The sequence below is a fragment of the Staurois parvus genome, unplaced genomic scaffold (genome assembly GCF_062004578.1).
Source record: "Staurois parvus isolate SC_StPar_1 unplaced genomic scaffold, SC_StPar_1.0 ptg000018l, whole genome shotgun sequence".
Lineage (NCBI taxonomy): Eukaryota > Metazoa > Chordata > Amphibia > Anura > Ranidae > Staurois > Staurois parvus.
The window spans coordinates 14,825,662-14,841,850 of NW_028317814.1; the positions used below are offsets into that span (position 1 = coordinate 14,825,662).

General features: G+C 41.2%; 1 pseudogene; it reads left to right on the forward strand.

Moving 5' to 3' along the window:
* The first annotated feature begins 251 nt into the window (after positions 1-251).
* LOC149473117 (small ribosomal subunit protein mS34 pseudogene) lies at positions 252-569 on the forward strand (annotated as a pseudogene).
* The last annotated feature ends 15,620 nt before the right edge of the window (positions 570-16,189 follow it).

Consider the following 16,189-nt stretch of genomic DNA (forward strand, 5'->3'; position numbering starts at 1 on the left):
AAATATCCAATAAAAATTGGAAGATGCCAAAATACCGCTCGACATTTGGCCCGTGTGTAGTAGGCTTGACATCCAAATCTAAATGTCTTTGTATGCTAGAGAATTGTAGAATGAACAGTACCCTTCACTAAAACACATTCACTCAATTATTTGGAGTGGGGTCCTTGTAGCTTTGGCCATATAGCGTATTTCTCATCCAGGATCATAAGCAGAGCCTATCTTAGGTAGAGTGACTTGATGATCTTATATTGATGGTCATCTTCTTCATTCACCCAGGTAAAACCGTGCCTGAAGAGCAGGAGATCAGCAAAGTCATGTACCATGACTGGCGTCTTATACCACGGCATGAAGAAGAGAACTTCAAGCAATTTATCCCTCTGCCGGAGCCAGAACCTGTCCGCTATGTGCCATACCCACCACTACTGAGGGCTATTGCTCTGGCTCAGTTGCAGAAAGAAGGAAAGCCTTTAACAGAGCCCATGCTGGACATTGGGAGATTACGGGAATCTGATCATGAGCTCCAAAAGGAGCTTAAAGTGAGGAGAGCCAAAACAGGGACACCAGTGTGATAAGGCCATGGACTTCTGCTACTTCCTAGAAACATGGATTCATGTACAGTTTATTGTCAGCAGCGTGACCTTCAAACCAAAATGGCAACAAAGTGCCATGGTAATTGGGGTTGTGGGCTCTGCTCTTTGTTGAGGGTTGTTTTCAGTTATAGACCATACTGAGTAAAGACTACACAACACCTTCCGTAATTGAAAATTGTCATTTTTACTCAATGACACCATAAGTAACTGTTGGACTTTCCTATTTGATGTTTACTGGGCTGTAATAAAACTTTATATAAAATCACACCATTATGTGCTACTGAGAATTTAAAGGCATTCCATATATGCAGTGCTCAGCATAAATGAGTACACCCCTTTTGAAAAGTAAGATTTTATTCAACATCTCAACACAAGAACAATTTCCAAAATGTTGGCAAAACTGAGTTTTATGTAACATTTGTTTTGCTCATTACATGAAAGTAAGGTTAATAGTATAACGTAGATTACAAAATCTTCAGTTTTACTCCAATTAGTTGATGCAAAAATGAATACACCCCACAACAAAAACTACTATATCTAGTATTTTGTATGACCTCCATGATTTGTAAGGACAGCACCAAGTCTTCTAAGCTTGGAATGAACAAGTTGGCAACATTGCAACATCTACATTTTTCCATTCTTCGAGAACAACCTCTTAGAGCCTGGATGCTGGATGGAAAGTGATGCTCAACTTGTCTTTTAAGATTTCCCCATAGGTGTTCGATTGGGTTCAGATCAGGAGACATACTTGGCCACTGAATCACTTTCACCTTGTTCTTCAGAAATGCAACAGTGGCCTTAGATGTGTGTTTTGGATCATTGTCATGTTGGAAAAGTGCACAACTTCTCTTTCAATACAGAGCAGTACATCAGTGAATTCATGATACCATGAATTAAATTCAGCTCCCCGACACCAGCAGCACTCATGCGGCAGCACAGAAGGACATTGCCACCACTATGTTTCACTGTAGGCACCATGCATTTTTCTTTGTACTCCTCACCTTTGCAACACCGTACAGTTTTGAAGCCATCAGTTCCAAAAACATTTATCTTGGTCTCATCACTCCAGAGTACAGAGTCCCAGTAGTCTTCTTTTTGAGTATGCTCCCTGGCAAATTCTAGGCAGGATTTTTTGTGCATGGGAGAGGTTTCCTATGTGGATGACACCCATGCATGCCATTCCTATGCATGCCATTGCAGTATACGCCATATTGCGTCATAGGAAACAATTGCCCCAGTTTTTGCTTTCTATTTTAGACAACTGCAATGAACTTGCATGGAGATTTTCTTTAACCCCTCTCATCAGAAGACGCTCTTGTCGAGGTGTCAACTTCCGTGGACAGCCTGGAAGTCTCTGTGAGATGGTTGCAGTTCCATATTTTTTAAATTTTTGTATCACTTTTGATACAGAATTCTGACTGATAAGTAAAGTGTTGCTGATCTTCTTGTAGCCTTCACCTTTCTTGTGTAAAGAAATTATTTTCTTTCTCAGGCCTTGTGACATTTCTCTTCCATGTGGTGCCATTGCTGACAGCATGAAATGGGAGGGGTTTTCTTTGTTAAGTAATGCCCTTTTATAATCAACTGCTGTACACCTGTTTAATGAATATTTAGACTCACCTGTAGTTGAATTCTTGTTAATTAGGATTTTATTGTCTAAAACTTAGCTTTGCGTCTAAGACTTTCATTGAGGTGTATTCATTTTTGCAATATGGTCTTGAATGAATTTGTTAGGAAAAATATTTTCTTGAATATTACTGAATAAGTTTAAACTAGGTGGAAACTGAACCCACATCAGAGGGAAGCAACTCTGCCCATGGTATCGCAGGACACTAGCACATCGAGGGGAGGGGATATATGAGCCGTGGCATATAGTGTGGCCCCTCTCGGAAGCCACGTAGGCCGTGAACCTCCAGCTCTACGGATGGGGGTCAAACAGAACCCGATTCCCCGCTCCAGGCAACGGAGCAGGTCTACAGGGATCCCCAATGTCGGCAGGATCCCATTATCCCCAGGATGGAGACAGATGCTGTAAGGTGCTTTTTATGGTGGTATTTATTCACCACTGAGTTTTTTTTTGCTAAATAAACAAAAAAACACAAACTTTTGAAAAAAAAACCACGCATTTTTCTTTGTTTCTGTTATAAAATGTTTTAAATAAATAACCTTTTTTCACAAATTCAGGTCAAAATGTATTCTGCTACATTTCTTTAGTGAAAATAACCCAAATTATTGTATATTATTAGTCTGTAGGAAAGTTATAGAGTCCACAAACCATGGTATATACAGTGGGGATCGAAAGTTTGGGCACCCCAGCTAAATATTTGTATTAATGTGCATAAAGAAGCCAAGGAAAGATGGAAAAATCTCCAAAAGGCATCAAATTACAGATTAGACATTCTTATAATATGTCAACAAAAGTTAGATTTTATTTCCATCATTTACACTTTCAAAATAACAGAAAACAAAAAAATGGCATCTGCAAAAGTTTGGGCACCCTGCAGAGTTAATATCTTGTACTGCCCCCTTTGGCAAGTATCACAGCTTGTAAACGCTTTTTGTAGCTGAAAGGAATTGACTCTCGTTCCTCTCGAGCCACTGACCCCCGTCAGTCCCTGGCCTTGATCAGTGTCTGTCCTCAGGCCCGGAGCCCCCTCTGAGACACAGGAAATGCACACAGACACAAGGTGGTATCTCAGAAGGAACTGAATTTATTCTTCCGTGTTTAAACTTATATATGAAACTTAAAACAATGCATGGAAATAGAAGAACCAATCAATTGTCAGATATGCATAAACCAATCAGAATATTACATACGTCAGTCATGCCCAATCATTTGGCATTTATGTAAATTATTATTAAGTGCGTCAAACATGAAATTTTGCTCAGTATAGAAAGTAGACAATTTCCCTATTTAACATTGGCTATAATTATTAATAATCTTGCAACAGGATATATCCAACCGCAGACTTTCAGTCTTGTGCTAGCTAAAAGAAAAAGGGAAGTTACACCTGAAGGGAAAAGAGGAACCTTAGGCTCTTATCGAAAGTAAAAAACAGTCTTAAAACACAAATTCATCTTTAAGTACTGACTAAGTTTTAAAATGGATACTTATCTTAAAATGGCTAAGAGACAAAATGGCGGTATGGTAATGCTGAGAGGCTGATTCCTTCAAACCCCCTCTTAGGTCACGCACGTGACCTTACACCTTTTTTACAGGTTGGTACCTGGGGCCCTTAGTAGGTCCTTTATCAAGATACTGATTCCACATGGTTCTAGTAATGGTGGCGTCAATAAGTTTCTGCATTAAACCTCGGATGCAGGGGATACAATAGCAACCACACAGAGTTAATACTGCAGCAGCCATTACTATGGAAATCAGCATAGTTTTCATCAGGGTTCCCCATTTACCAAACCAATTTTCAAATAAACCAGCTAGTGGATTTTCTACTCCTGAGTTTTCAGCCAATTCTTCAGACAACATTTGGAGGCCTTGAAGGGCTCTAGTAATGCTTCCATCAGGAGCGGTGTTATTGGGGATAAAAGTGCAGCAGTAGGAACCAAACATTTTACATACCCCTCCTTTCTCAGCTAATAACATATCAAGAGCAATGCGGTTTTGCCAAGCAGTAAGGGATGTTGCATCAAGTTGGGCAGAGACCCCCTTTAGAGCATCTCTAGTATAGTTAACAAACCTTTGTTGATTATAATAAATGTAAATAATCCAATCCACATTTTTGTTAGGCTGTACCCATATAGCAATAGAGGCAAACCCTGCAGCAATCTGGTCCTGAGCTTTAAATTCATCAGGGACTCCTCTTGGTACACCTATAGCATCTATGTAAACTCTATTGTCAAAGGAACCACTGGGTGCATTTCTTTTATACCTTCTAGATCTGGATTTTTCCAAGATGGGCAAGCTTCTTATCCCATCTTCTACTTTGATCATAAAGAAAGGCATGAGAAGATGGGTCAGAGCGCAGCTTCCCTTCCATCTGCTGGGGAGTCTGGCTCTGAGTCTCATATCTCCACACAGCCACCACACATCTGACAGTTGCTGCCGGTGGTCCTGAAACCATTCCTTCCGGTAGCCTTCTGCGGAGGTGCGGTTGGTCTTAATACAGTAATTAGGTGGAAATGTACCTAAATCTTTACCCTTAGCATCATCATGTTCAAAGCAGGTGAAATTTCCTGGTACCGGTTTAGAGGCCAAAGGTAAATTTCGTAATCCGGTAACAGGGAACTTCTTAACAAAATCAGAACATTCCTTCTCAGTGATGTTATCTTTATACATTCTAATTAGGCAGGACATATTAGTTTCTTCTTCTAACAAAGGAACTGTGGCAAGTAGGGGGCGGGGATTGGCACATGAAACACAGTCTCCCTGTCCCTTGCTCTTAGTGGTCCATCTCACCCATTCAATCCATTCATTTTTGTCAGAGTAACCAGTTTCAATGCTTAATCTGTCTTCTGATTGCATCACTACTCCTGTCACCTCATTATCCAGTCGATCCCTAACTTTGGGGAATGAATTGTCTATGGTATTGACATGGACTCTTGGGGAGGGTTTTACCTGTAATATGAGGTTGGCCCAGGGGTCTGTTCCTGACACAGTTATTCCCAACCTATATTCCCCACTATCTCTGACCTGTGGGTTCCTTATTGTGAAAATGATATTCCCTTGGCCTTTTGCTATAGAGATTCTTTGATAGGTGCCTATGTCCTCTAGGGGAATTCTAGCTGATTGGGTCTCCCATTTATGAGGGTCTGTTGTCCACCATATATTCTCCCAGTAACCACAGGGCTTATTCCTCCCACACATGTACACATTATAAGGTCCAATATCATAAGTAACTTTAGTCGGGTCAAACACCTGGTTTTTAGTCAGAGTAAACACTATGGTCTGATTTACATCCTCAGTAGTCAAGACTGGTGTTTCCTGTAACCCCCATCCCTTATCTTGTATTGACATTCTTCTCATCCTTCTCTTAGTGCGGGTTAGACCTCGTTTCTTTCTGACACTAGAATGTTGTGTACTATGGTTTTGTGTGTGCACTGGTTCTGCATTATCTGGGTCATTAGCTTGGATGGGGGTATTACATATACTCTTAATCACTCCATAATCATCTGGGTGATAAATACAGTTAGTTATTGTCCATACTGGGAGGAACACAGTCAGGGTTGCTAGTATGAGGAAGCAAAATGTCTGCCCAGAGTTCTGTGAGAGCATCAGAAAGGTCATCTTCTTCAAAGACTTTTACACCGGCTTCACTTCCTTTTTCTTCTTCTCTATCTGTGTCTTTGTCTTGCTTCTTAGGGGCTTGGTTCACCCTTTTTACACGACTGGCATGGATCCAGGCCTTGGAATCCTCAGTCAGGACAGCGGTCCTGGTGACAGCGATCACAGAAGTAGGGGGCCCAAAGGGATACTCTTGCTTCCGATTCCTATGGAGGGCTTGTATCACCAGACGGTCCCCGACTTGGAAAGAGTGAGTTGGTTCCTGTGAAGAAAGAGGAAAGGTGCGAGCAACATTTCTTTCAACCTTGTCCAAAGTTTCAATACGTTTTCTCACATATTCCTCCTGAATCAATTCCAAATCCCCTCTTTCTACCATGAGTGGCTGTCTGGCCCAGGGAGTGGGACATTCCTGACATACCTTGGCCACAAATGCTGGACCGTTGTCAGAATTAATCTGGAGTGGACATCCCCACCTGGGAATAATTTCCCGTGTGAGGATCCTCACTACAGTTTGGGCATCTTCTTTTGTGGTTACAAAGTTTTCTACCCAGCGGCTAAACATGTCCACAATTACCAAAAGATATTCTTGTCTTTTTCCTACCTTTGGCATGTGTGTAAAGTCTACTTGTAGGTGGGTAAAAGGTGTTGATGGGTATGTCAGGTGTTCATGTCTTGCCTTGTGACTTGTGAGGATTGTTTGGGTTATTCCTTATGCATGTAATGCATCTAGACACATAAGATTTTACCAAAGAGGGAAGGCCAGGAATGAAAAAATCATTATCCAGCAGTTCACATGTAACCTGCCATCCCCTGTGACCTACTCCATGATACTGTGAGATGAACAGAGGTGCACTAGCCTTTGGAATGCATGGTCTCCCCTCTGTGACACAAAGTCCAGTTTATGGATCTTTGGTCACACCAGCTGCATTCCACTGCTTAATATCTTCTGAGGTAGCATATGTCTGTAAATCCTGCAATGTTTGATCCAACAGTGGCATTTCAGGGGTGAGCATTGGCATCTGGATCATGGCAGGCTGGGTAAGGGCCGCCTCTTTTGCTACTTTGTCAGCTAGAGCATTTCCCTTTGCAATATCAGTTTGTTCATTTGTGTGTGCCCTACAGTGTAGGATAGCAAGGGATCTTGGCAGTTGTATGGCTTTGAGTAAAGCCTTCACCAGAGATGAATGTGAGATGGATTTTCCTCTCTTTTCCCAAATTATTCCAAAATCGTGGCACACGCCAAACGCATATCTGGAATCTGTGTAAATATTTACATCCTGTCCCTCAAAAAGCTGACATGCTCTTGTAAGGGCTATCAGCTCAGCGGCCTGAGCTGACTGGTATGGGATGGGTTTTGCTTCAAGTACTTTATCTGGCAACTGCACCACCGCATATCCTACATGGTAAACACTATCAGTGGGTCTCGAGCAAGAGCCATCTACAAAAACATTCTGTGCCTCTGGAAGAGCCACAGAAGACATATCCTGTCTTGGGGAGGTGTCCTGATGAATCAATTCCAGGCAATCATGCTGTGGAACAACTTCATCCTGCTCTCCCTTTAAGCCTAATAAGGCATTCAAAATTGGAGCTGGACCTGAAGTGGGAGAGGTATATTTTATTCTCAACTTAGGGTTTGACAACAGTATAACCTCATATCCACTAAGTCTCTGGGCTGACATGTGTTGGGTATGTATATTCTTGAGTAGAATAGACACATTGTGGGTGGTATGTAAGGTGGTCTCATGTCCCAGAGTGAGTGACGTAGCCATTTGGACCACCATAGCGCATGATGCTAGTGCTCTGAGACACGCAGGCATGCCTTGGACCTGTACTGGAACCATTTTTGAGAAAAAAGCAACAGGGCGGAGTTTTCCTCCATGCTCCTGGGCCAGGATCCCTGCCATAGTTTTACAATTTTCCCTAGCATACAGATGAAACATTTGATCATATGCGGGCAGACCAAGACCAGGGGCTATTACCATAGCATTTTTCAGATACACAAAAGCATTGCACATATCATCTGACCATTTCACAAGATCTGACATTTCTGAACCTGTGGCTTGTCTCAAAATGTTGTCATAGTAGGAACAGTCAGGTATCCATTGGCGGCAGTAACCAATCATACCAAGAAAGGTGAGCATGTCTTTCTTGGTCAATGGGCGGGGCAGACCCATAAGAGCCGCAGCTCTTTTGTGGCTGACTTTCCTTTCACCTTTTGTGAGAACAAAACCAAGGTATTCAACAGTTTTCTGACACCATTGTAGCTTTTTCTTAGACACTTTATGACCACATTCATATAACCAGTTCATGAGATCTACACTATCCCCCTGGCTGGCTGCCCGATTAACACTACAGAGAAGCAAATCATCTGCGTATTGAACCAAAACTGAACCATGGCGAGGAGTCCATGGCTTTAAGGTAGCCTGGAGGACGACAGAGTAGACCACAGGCAAATCTACATACCCTTGCGGTAACTTACACCAAGCAAGGGTCTTTCTCCTGTAATGAAACGCAAAAATTGGGCGTGTCTCCTTGGCAACAGGGATTGAAAAAAATGCATTTGTCAGATCAATCACTGTGAAAAACTCAGCATCAGCTGGGATGGAGGAAATGAGTGTTGGTACATCAGGCACTATTGGGGCAATGGGAATCACAAGATCATTAATGGCCCTCAGGTCCTGCACAAATCTGTAAGAGCCGTCCGGCTTCTTAACTGGATTTATTGGGCTGTTGTATGGTGAAATCACCTCTTCAAGAACTCCTTCCTTGAGAAAGTGTTCCACCATGGGCGTTATTCCTTCCTCCTTTTCTTTTGACAAAGGGTATTGTTTGTGAAACACAGGTTGAGCCCATGGTTTCAGTGTGGCCTTATATGGAGTGCAGGAAATGGATCCCACATCCAAGGCACTTTTTGCCCAAACTTTGTCATTAATTATTCCAGCAGGAAATGAGGGGTCTTCTTTAGTAATCATTGTCATGGCAGGGATGATTGGCATTTTGGCAGAGTGAGCCACAATACCACCTCTCTTTGTGGATTTCAAGTTGATGTTCAACTCTCCCAGGAGGTCTCTCCCTAACAAATTAACTGTACAATTGGGTATGATTCTGAATGAGTGATCTAGCAGAGTGATTCCCTGTATGGGGTCAAAAATTGGAAGAGGCGGTGTTTTATAAGTCTTGGTCAGTATCCCATTTATTCCCATGGAAGGTTCAGCATTCATTACCTCTCCCTTATAATAATCCTCACTCAGACTCGAACGAGTGGCCCCGGAGTCCAACAAAAATGGGATTAATTTGCCCTGTATATGTAAGGATACAAGGGGTTGTTCCTTATAAGAATGAGAGGCAAGCGGGAATGCTGGGATACCACCTTCTGGGCACCTTCATTTATTTTGTGATTGTGTCTGCCAAGAGATAGGAAACCTCACATTCTGCTGTGGGAGGTCCCTTTGTGGTTGGCCTGGGGAGGGGCTATGCTGGGCGTGGTCCTGAGTTTCATATGGACATTGATTTCTCCAATGATCCTCAGCCCCACAGTTGAAACAACCCGTGTCCCGTCCCCTATTATTCCTCCCTCTTCCCCTAAACCGGCCTCTGCCTCGGTTATTGAAACCCCCCCTTCTCTTGTACGGCGGGTTTGTGTGGGGAAAAGGATCTTCCTGAAAATGAGTGGCCACCGCCTTGGGTATCTCTAGACATCCGGCAGCATCTTTCTCAGTCAATTTTAATTGAAATTGTTCTCTGGTACAAGTGGGCCATTCAGAAATCATCTGTTTTACAGTTAACATGACACTGGGTTTTAGATTGGACAGGAAAGTCTGAATCAGTAGACTATGCATGGTGTCTTGCAATGTCAATCCTGCCTCTTGTGTCCATGTCTCATTAAATCTTTTCCAAAAATCTAACACAGTTTCTCCTGACTTTTGCTTGCAGGCTACTGCGGTAGGGAGGGAGGATCTAGATTGGAAAGCTCATTCCATTTCTTCTGAGACCTCTCTCCACATATTGTCCCTATCATCTTCTGTGTTTAATTTATAATTTGTGGCAGTAATGTTGCCTGCTTCTAAGATGGATATGGTCCCAACATTACCCCAATTCCAAGGGGAAGTTTGTCCCAATATTCCATCGAGGATAAGGCGCATATCCTCTTGTGTGTAATTTCTACCTTTACATGCTTTCTTCAAATAGCTCACAGTAGCCGTTGAAGAAACAGTGGGTCTTGGACAATGTTTGACAATCCTATTTATGTCTTCTATCTCAATGGATCTTTAATAGATTGTCTCCTATTGTCATGAAGGGCATCTGTTGTGTATTGGAATCAATACCATATTGGGTATTATGGCGTGTGTGTGATGGACTTAGCATGTCCACTATACCTAGACTATTAGCTGCTCTGAACAGCAGAGAGCCTGAACTAGAGGAATCATCAACAAGTGAGTCATCTGCTTCAGTAGTTGAAGAAACAGCTATTCCCCCTGTCACTCCCTGTGTGGTAGGAATTTGAACCACACCCTGGGAGTGCGCGGGAGTTTGAACTGTACTAGGCTGTGTGGTACAAATGTAAACAGCACTAGGTATTTGAGGGGTCTGTGGAAGTGTTGGTGCTGGAGGTGCAGTGGGGTGCTGGACTGCATAATGTCTGGCTAAAAAATCAATATCTTCTTAGAGATGGATAAAGTTTTGTGGGCTGTGGGACAGGTGGGACATATGGGGGAGGGAATGGCATGAGAGGGTGTGTGGGTCTGTCTATTTCTGACTCTAATGCATGTCTTTTAGTGGCATCTACATTTCTAGCTTTGGCTTTATTTTGTTTCCCAGTTTGTCTATGAAACCAGAGAGGGGCAAATTCTAACCAATTTTGTCCTCCTCTGGCCATATATTTCTGATCCCACGCAGGATCTCCCTCATACCATGGAAAAGCCTGTTTATCCCCCAGACAGAGACCCCTAATCATATCCATATGAAAAGTATCATTACTCCCATCACGGGGAAACGGGTCAACACTTGAATTCACTCCAGTCTGCTAATTTATCCACCCAGGGGTTAACTAGATAGTAATCTGTCCCACAGATACGGGCTACATAATCTTTACATATCTCACCAACATTTGGGGGGGGAGTTTATCCTTACTTCGACCACTTCCCATTTTTTACACTTACAAAGGTCTGTGTTACAAATCTGTCCTATAGGCTGTCCCAAAAGACAGGGGTCAACTTCCAAATGACAATTTACTTTATAAAAATGTCTGGACTTAAGATATTGATTGGGTCTTTCTCTAGTGGTTGACCAAAAGTGGAGATTATAACCTGGATATACAATACTTCTAATAATATCCTGACTCTGACTACCTCCCACTTTTTCTAACAATAAGCCTACAACACAATTTGAACAAGACATTTACATAGGCACCCAACTCAGTGTTGCCACGCAATCACCCCATCCAGATCATCAACCAATAAGGTTTAGCTGAAGGGGTGGGGCATGTCACACTGAAATTGACAATACCTTCAGTAACTGCTGGTCCATACACTTACCACCTGGACACTTGTGTCACACAAACAAACAAACAAATTATCTTATACTTCTATGCGATAGGAAGAAAAGCAAAGAGTTGCAGGACAGAACTGATCAACCCCGGACTTTTTTCTGGTTTCTTCTCAAAGAAACTCTTTTCAGTCCCTTCTCTTAAGAGACTTGCAGTTCCCAAAACTGCTCCGGTCTTTCCAGAGTGCTTCCCACAGCACTCTGCGCCTGGCCACTGGCGTCTTATGACGTGAGGTCCAGTGCTACAATAGGGCATGAAATTTTTATCAGAGCCTTAACGGCAAGAGACTTATTTGGCAGAATGACAAAAAATCTTACTTACCGAAGGGTGATTATCTCATCCCGGACACGAGCCCCCAATTGAAAGGAATTGACTGTCGTTCCTCTCGAGCCACTGACCCCCGTCAGTCCCTGGCCTTGATCAGTGTCTGTCCTCAGGCCTGGAGCCCCCTCTGAGACACAGGAAATGCACACAGACACAAGGTGGTATCTCAGAAGGAACTGAATTTATTCTTCCGTGTTTAAACTTATATATGAAACTTAAAACAATGCATGGAAATAGAAGAACCAATCAATTGTCAGATATGCATAAACCAATCAGAATATTACATACGTCAGTCACGCCCAATCATTTGGCATTTATGTAAATTATTATTAAGTGCGTCAAACATGACCTTTTGTTCAGTATAGAAAGTAGACAATTTCCCTATTTAACATTGGCTATAATTATTAATAATCTTGCAACAGGATATATCCAACCGCAGACTTTCAGTCTTGTGCTAGCTAAAAGAAAAAGGGAAGTTATACCTGAAGGGAAAAGAGGAACCTTAGGCTCTTATCGAAAGTAAAAAACAGTCTTAAAACACAAATTCATCTTTAAGTACTAAGTTTTAAAATGGATACTTATCTTAAAATGGCAGAGCTTAGGCTAAGAGACAAAATGGCGGTATGGTAATGCTGAAAGGCTGATTCCTTCAGTAGCCAGCCAAGAGTCTTTCAATTCTTGTTTGAGGTATCTTTGCCCATTCTTCCTTACAAAAGTCTTCCAGTTCTTTGAGATTTCTGGGCTGTCTGTCACGCACTGCTCTTTTAAGGTCTATCCATAGATTTTCAATTATGTTGAGGTCAGGAGATTGTGAAGGCCATGGCAAAACCTTCCGTTTACGCCTCTTGATGTAATCCCCCATGGATTTTGAGGTGTGTTTAGGATCATTATCCATTTGTAGAAGCCATCCTCTCTTTAACTTCAGCTTTTTCACAGATGGCATCAAGTTACCATCCAAAATTTGCTGAAATTTTATTGAATCCATTTTTCCTTCTACTCGTGAGATGTTCCCTGTGCCACTGGCTGCAACACAACCCCAAAGCATGATTGATCCAACCCCATGCTTAACAGTTGGACAGAGGTTCTTTTCATTAAATTCTGTGCCCCTTCTTCTCCAAACGTACCTTTGCTCATTCCGGCCAAAAAGTTCAATTTTAACCTCATCGGTCCACAGAACTTGTTTCCAAAATGCATCAGGCTTGTCTATATGTTCATTTGCAAAGTTCAAACGATGATTTTTGTGGTGAGGACGTAGAAGAGGTTTTCTTCTGATGACTCTTCCATGAAGACCATATTTGTACAAGTATCTCTTTATAGTGGAATAGTGTACCACAGCTCCAGTGTCTGCCAGATCTTTCTGGAGGGATTGTGCAGTCAAACGTGGGTTTTGAATTGTTTTTCTCACAATCCTGTGAGCTGTTCTGTCTGATATTTTTCTTGGTCTTCCAGATGTTGCTTTAACTTCCACTGTTCCTGATGATTGCCATTTCTTAATTACATTTCGAACAGAGGATATTGACATCTGAAAATGCTTTGCTATCTTCTTATAGCTTTCTCCAGCTTTGTGAGCGTCAACGATTTTCAGTTTCAGTTTTCTAGACAACTGCTTAGAAGAACCCATGGTGCTGATTGTTGGGGCAAGGTCAGATGAGTCTGGGCATTTAAAACCTTTGAGCTTGACATCACCTGGTCTTCCCAGACGATGATTGAGAACAATCCATGACAATGGCAGGTCTCAGATTTGCAAAGGGGGCAGTGCATGCTATAAATTCTGCAGGGTGCCCAAACTTTTGCAGATGCCATTTTTTTGTTTTCTGTTATTTTGAAAGTGTAAATGATGGAAATAAAATCTAACTTTTGTTGACATATTATAATAATGTCTAATCTGTAATTTGATGCCTTTTGGAGATTTTTCCATCTTTCCTTGGCTTCTTTATGCACATTAATACAAATTTTTAGCTGGGGTGCCCAAACTTTTGATCCCCACTGTATATCTACCAATCAATCAATTCTAATGTACTGATGGCCAATCTCAATTCTTGAGGCCCAAAAATGCCAGGACAGTACCAATACCCCCCAAATGACCCATTTTTGGAAAATAGACAGCCAAAGTTATTTAGTAAGAGGCACGGCAAGTTTTTTGAAGTTGTAAATAAATATATATATATATATATATTTTTTTTAACATATTGTCACCAGTCCAGTCCAGTATTATCATATAAGTGGTGTGGTGGTGATTAGGGACACTGACCTGGTGACAGTATGTAAAAATAAATAATAATTTAATTATTTTTTTCAGTTTTTTTATTACTTTTTTATTTTATTACCATTTTCAACACATGGTGCCCAAAGCAATACAATGTTACCATAGTAATATTGTACTACTCTGGGCAAGGATTTTTTTTTTTTTTTGCATTTCATTGGTTTTAGCAACCATTGTTACTGAATGAAACTGAAATAGTCTGGGGGAAGGGTTCGATTTTTGTCTTTTTCTTTTTTTCTATTGGTGTCCCCATCTGGGGAGATTCACCCTTCACCCTCTCTATGCATCCTGCAGACCACTGCCACTGGGACAGAAAGTGTGACAAAATGCAGAATGTTAGCATTTCCACTAGAGCAAGAAGTGAAATGAAATGGCGTAGTGGAGAGACCTGTTCCTGTGAAAAAAATGAATTAAAAAAATTGTTTTAAGCCGCCACCCCCACGCATATTTAAAAGTAAACACGTATGTAGCATGTGCCCAGGATTTTTATATTATTGTGGATCATGTGTTTCCTACTCTAGGTGGGAGGAGGATACATTGTATCTTTCTCTTCTTGCACGAGAGGAAGAAGTAAATAAACAAATGTGTGTAAAGAAAATATATTAGAAAAAATGAAAACAAAGAAAAAATTAGCTATACCATGGTACGATCTAAATCAATGCCAGGGTCAGCATTAGGGTTAAGGTAAAGGTAAAAGGTCAAGGACAGTATATTTTAAGTAGGATTTAAAAAATAAAAATTTTTTTTAAATTATTAATTAGTACTGTTTAGGTAGGATAAAAAAAGCAAAATACACACTGTTGTCTATGGGCTGTACTACGGGTACAAACAAATAATGTACACATATGTGGTATCGCTGCGATCATCAGGAGTAGGAGATATTATTTTGGGTTGTTTCTTGGTGGTAAAGCATGGTAATAGCAAAAAATACAAAAGCTAAATTTTTAAAAATAAGTTTTTGCTTTTCTTTTTAAATAATTTGAATCAGTTTCCCTTTGATAATAAAAATAAAAATCAGGAGCTATCCATTACCATTTACCACTATAAGAAAGCCCCATTTGTCCTGAAATACACCATGGTATAATGGACCTGGATACAATAAGTAGTCGCACCGATATGTACAGTTGTACTAACACTTGCCAAAGTTGCAAAATGGTGTTCAGGCATTAACATTTGTTTTACCTTTGGTCACCAAGGGGTAATGCCCCCCACCGTCTACATAAGTGCATGCACATACAAATGTAAACACGTATGTAGAGTGTGCCAAAGAAAAACTGATTGTATCACACATATTAAATATGAATGAGAGAACAATTCTAGGGCCATCATTCATGGTTAACTGTGAACTGAAGAACACCAAAACTACTGCTCCAGGCTGGTCCACCCTTGTCTGCCAGGACTATCAAGTGCTAGTCTAGCTTAGATCTAAGGATGGAGGAATGACTGCCATCCGATAAAACCATTTCTTTATTAGGACAGATCTAAAAAGACAAAACTGATGACCTGCAAAGAGCCCTTTAAAGCATCACCTATGGATAATTTGGGGTATCAAAGTTTGTTGCCATTTCAATTTTATGGCTTGACATGTTGGGTTTGTACTTGGCTCAACCTTATCTTTTATATTTCATCAAACAATGAGAATTTTTTAGTGTTTGTATACATCAAAACTAACTTATATACATTTTTTTACTAACAATAGGGGGTTTATTAAACCGCTGTGCTAGTATGCTGTAAGATAAAAATTTGAAACTAGCATCAATGTGTTCTCCAGAGTCTCTGCTTTCGGAAAATATATAATTTATTAGGAATATAAAGTCATTGTGAGCCACAAATCGTGCAGTTTAGCCGGAGTGCAAGAAAATGAAGAAAGTCTCCAGTGATTGGTCGGTCAGGGTCAGGTGACCTCCACCTGTCACTTCTGACACTAACAGCTCACTCTGCTTTGAGAGATTGGAGAGGAGGGAAGCAGGGAGACTTTGGTAATTTCTAGTCACATCCACAGCGATTTTACAGTGATTTCGTTTCAGAGAAGACCGGAGATGACGTCTGAACGCCCAGAGACAATAAGTGAGTGTTATTAAATAAATTTTTTAAACCGTTGCTATGGTTACCGTTTCTCTGTTTTGATGGGCCTGTCCCCAGCAGTGTCCCTAGGAATCTGAATGGCCCACCAGTAATCCCAATTACAGTGCTAGCCCCACCTACAAGGCCTACCCCTCCTCTAGAGG